Below are 4,812 nucleotides of genomic sequence, written 5' to 3' on the forward strand. Positions count from 1 at the left end.
TCCTTTTCGGTGAAATTGTCAGCACGTACGAAAAATTTATTGGACAGAGCTAATATTGTTTTTTTTCTTCCTAATCAGATAACCTAGGGCTTGAAATTAACTTTTTTATTAAGATTTAACCTAGGACAGTAAAACAATGGCTGTTTAGATGAAGCTTTAGGGATGGGTGTTGAAAAAAAAGCTTCCTTGTATTATTTCCATCCAGCTTCCTGTCTGCTTCATCATTAATGATTATGTTGGGAGGGAGCCTGCAGCACAAAGATTACTTTATCAAACATGGAACTGGATTGTTTCCTGTCCGCTTCAGATGGGCTCTGCACATTACATAATTTGTTACATTTTCAGATTTTACATGATTACTACTGGAACCTGCCATTACATTTTAATGCAAAACCGATGTTTACTAACCTCAACTATCCAGCTGCTAAGCAAGATGGGGGGCCGGGGTGTAATTGTAACCCTGAACCCTGATTATGATAATAATTATAACCATTTAAGTGGCAATGAATGCCAGGCCTTAGAATAAATACTTGCACAAATGTAAATGCTGTCATAGGATCTCGTATTATAACATTGGATGGAACTATGATGACATATGCTGAAAACAGAAAAACAATTAATCATTCTAGAATTTCCTTCGTTTTTTCCAAATTTGTGGATGAGCTGAATTCCTGAGCTCAGACTGAACACAGTGATGAGCACAATATGTGTTTCTTTGTAAGGCCACCGATACAGTTTGTATTAGCTGAATCCTGATTACTTCTTGGTATCGTGAGCTCAGGAATAATTGGAAGAAGGATGGAGGTTCAAACTTGAGGCAGTGGGATTTGGAGGCAAAAAGTCAGGCGTGTGTATGACTGTACAGTAAGACCTATAGAGCTTTATGGGTAACCATTAGGCACTGTCTATGACACCATATTGTGCTTCCATAGACGAAGTCAGACATGACCATCAATTTTTATCAGAGAACAAGGCTTCCTGCACATGACTGTCTGCTTTTCACAGGCTGCAAGCTTCAGACCTGGAGTTCATTGTTTGTGGCCCATGGAGCTCACACACTGATGACAACAGAGGAGGACTACCCAAGCCACAGACATGGGCTGGTAAAGGACCATGAATACACAAGTCTGTGTTTCTAGTCTAACATTATACGCTATATGGGCAGACCTGTTATGGACCCACCTAATACCTAACCAGATGTTGGTGGTAGTTCTACTGGCTCAATTTTACTGAGGCTATTGACAATTATTGTGCCCTGCCAGAGGTCTTTTGTTCCTGAACCTGTGCTTCCAGGGCGTATCTGTGGAAAATTATATTAAGATGACCTTATGTACCCCTAGGGGGTGGAGAAAGTCACAGGTTGTAAAGGGTATTTCTGCAACCTATATTGCTATAGGTTTCCATATACCGGTATATCTAAAGACTTATACATACAATATACATAACTGGATTGAAAGATCTGACTTTAGTACACATGTTGATTTACAAAGTAATATGTGCGAGTTCTAACAATCCATTTTCAGTTTATAGATAGATTTATAGATAGATTATAAATATGTGATTCACAAAATGTAGATTAATTAGTCTGGCACTATACCATTCATAAAACTTTTAGTTTTGCTGTTAACCAAAACAACATCCAAAGTGCATTTAGATATGGATCACTTGAAATATTTCTATTCAAAAGATTAATCTACTAATCTACTTTACGTACATAATAACATTTCTTTTATTACCTATTTCAAAATAGGGTGCTGTACACATGACTGGCAGTTTTAAAGAGTGACTATACTTTAATAATAATATATTAATATTATTAATAATAATTCCTTTAGTTATATAGCGCACACAGATTACACAGCACTGCACAGAACTTGCCAAATCAGTCTCTGTCCCCAAGGGGCTCACAATCACTTTCCATTTATTCTAATTTGCTTTTTCAATTTCACTTACAATTTATATCCTAATTTGCACCCAAAAATGATCTGTAACACAATTATTGCCTTTTAGACAACAGTTTAGACAACAGTTAGCTTTTGTGGGCAAAAGTCTGTGCAAAGAAAAACACTTTGGATAAACAAAGCCAACTTATAGGAGGTGCAAAGCACCACTGGGCAACTGGAAGTTAAATTACACACATTTTGTAATTCCACATATCCAGGGTTACAAAACTATTATAGTTTATCCCGAATGACAAAACACAAAAAAAAAACAAAAAATAATGTCCACATTTTTAAATCATGCATCATAAACTTTATGACGCTCAAGTGAATGCAAATAAAATCTACATGTCTTTTTGCAAAAAATGAGCCCTTATACAGTCAAATTGACAAATAATTTCAAAAGTTATGGCGCTTGGAAAAAGGCAATGCCAAGAATTTTTTCCCCCCCAAAGTAATTTATTCTACAAAGTAAGGTACTTTTGTTTAAAAAAAAAAAACTATACATTTTGTATCACTGTATGCATATTGACCAAGAGAAAAAAAAAATGTTACCTTGGTTTGATGATAAAGGCAGAATAATTTTATTAGATTTGGTTTCTTTTTTAGAAATGCTGCACAGAAGGGGTTCATAAAAGTTCACCAGTAGGATACATAAAATCCAAAATTGTGCTATTAAAAGCTACATTTTGTTCTGAAAAAATACAAGATCCCATACAACTATAGTGACAATAAATCATATCTTACTGAAAGAAAAATAATATAGAAAAATGGCCGGGACACTAACATGGAAAACAGTAGTGTGGATAAGTGGTTAAAGAAGTGAGTTGGATGGGCTCACCTTTCGGAGTTGTGCAATTTTAGGCACAACTCTATTCTTAGATTAGTGGGGGCTGCTGTGTCGCCTGTGTTCCTGGGTAAAATCACAGGTAGTTGGCTTGATGCTTTCCGTTCGAAGAGAGTAAATGGACGATTCGTAGAACGAAAAAGCTTTTATATGATGGAACAATATTTTTTTGAAGGCAGCAATTCTCTCCTTTAAAAAAACAACAAAGGCTTTATCTCTACATTCTAGGACCTGTCCAGTCTTTAAAGGCAGTGCATCCAAAATTACTTTAGGTCTATAAAGAAAGCTTTGCTTCAAGTCTTGCTCTGTGAGTTGCTTTCAACATCTATGAGCTGAAAAGTGGGTGTCTGGTGTCAGATCCTCACCAATCTGTTATCTGTACCACAGAGCATGCCCACTAATGCCAAAGCCAAATCTGGTGCCATCACCAACTGGGTATAGTAAGGCGAACATCCTTCAAGGCATCATCTTCCCGCATAAAGCGCATTTGGTTCCGATGAATGGAACGGCAGATTTTTAAAACACACAGATGGAGATATATCCTATTTTTTTCCTAGAATTGTAAATTTAAAAATGTGCACTTCGTCTCGTGCAGCAGACCAGATGGAAATAACTTTATTTATCATTTGTTTCCAGATGTTTAGGGTCATGTTACTCAGGTTAACTGAGATGTTTTAAAAAGTCACCAAAAATGTGAAAAAGTTTGCCTGCTGCAGAAAACATTCCTCAAACCATGACACTTCCTCCACCACCTCTCACTGACTTCTTTACACATGTTGGCTTCAGGCTTTCCACAGTTTGTCGATAATGTTTTCTATGAGAACCAAATAAATTTAACTTACTTTCATCACTAAAATCTACTATGGACCACTTCACACAACATACTACTCAGCAAAGAGGAGTCTAGCCTTTTGATGAGGTTTGGTCACTGCAGAGTGTAATTTCACTCCGAATGCTCTTAAACGTTGTTGCATTGTATGACAAGACAGATCCTTACCCTGTTTAGTGCTGAACTGGCAAGCAACTCCAGCTGCAGTGTTTAAACTATTACCCATGGAGAATCTCAACTTTACTCTGTCCTTTTGCATTTGTCTTTTGGGGGTGAACAACCTTTTTGGGCGACTTGAATGAATTTGTGATGTTGTAAAGATGTAATTTTCTAGAAATCGTACAACTAACTTCTCTTGCTGGGGCTGACAGGGTCATCCCGTTGCCTTTCATCTAGACAACCTGCTACCATAGGGCTTCAGTCACTTTGGAAGGGTACACCATTTTTGCAAAATTAAGCTACCAGTTACATAGGGGTTCTCAGGTTATTAGGAAATCCGCTCCTGATACTAGATTAGCACCAATAACTTGCAAGTATCTGAAAGTGTTCTCTTATTTTTGATCTGTGTTCGATTACAACTATCCATTATTGTATTCTCCATTTTTATTCTGAGCTTCACAGTTTATGTAATAAGCTTAAGTTATTGCTATTTTACTCATACTCATGTTAGGATGCATTCACATACAACTACACAACGACCTCTACATTTAGGAAATTGTGTATGACATTGTGTGTTTCTCCATTTTGATCTCCAGTGTGTGTGTGTGTATATATATATATATATATATATATATTTATTACCCTTTTAACAACCCTTTCATAGCATATAGTAATATAGTACTATTCTTCGGTAAAAATGATGCCCATTATATTAGAACAGATGGACTTTTTTCAGTTTTTCCTGCTCCCATGATGGTATATAATAATAATATTTCCTTTATTTATATAGCGCACACAGATTACACAGCGCTGCACAGAGCTTGCCAAATCAGTCCCTGTCCCCATGGAGTTCACAATCTAATCAACCTACCAGTTGCAGATGTTGACCTGGATGAGACTTTAACTCAAGATCCCAACAATGCAAGGCTGTAGTGCGAACCACTGAGCCACCTTTTTATTTCAATCATTTGAAATCTTAACAGAGCACAAATTATGTGAAGCCCCCATTTTTGGTCTTGTATGATGTATGATATTTA

The sequence above is a fragment of the Engystomops pustulosus genome, chromosome 1, assembly GCF_040894005.1.
Source record: "Engystomops pustulosus chromosome 1, aEngPut4.maternal, whole genome shotgun sequence".
In the NCBI taxonomy this organism is placed as follows: domain Eukaryota; kingdom Metazoa; phylum Chordata; class Amphibia; order Anura; family Leptodactylidae; genus Engystomops; species Engystomops pustulosus.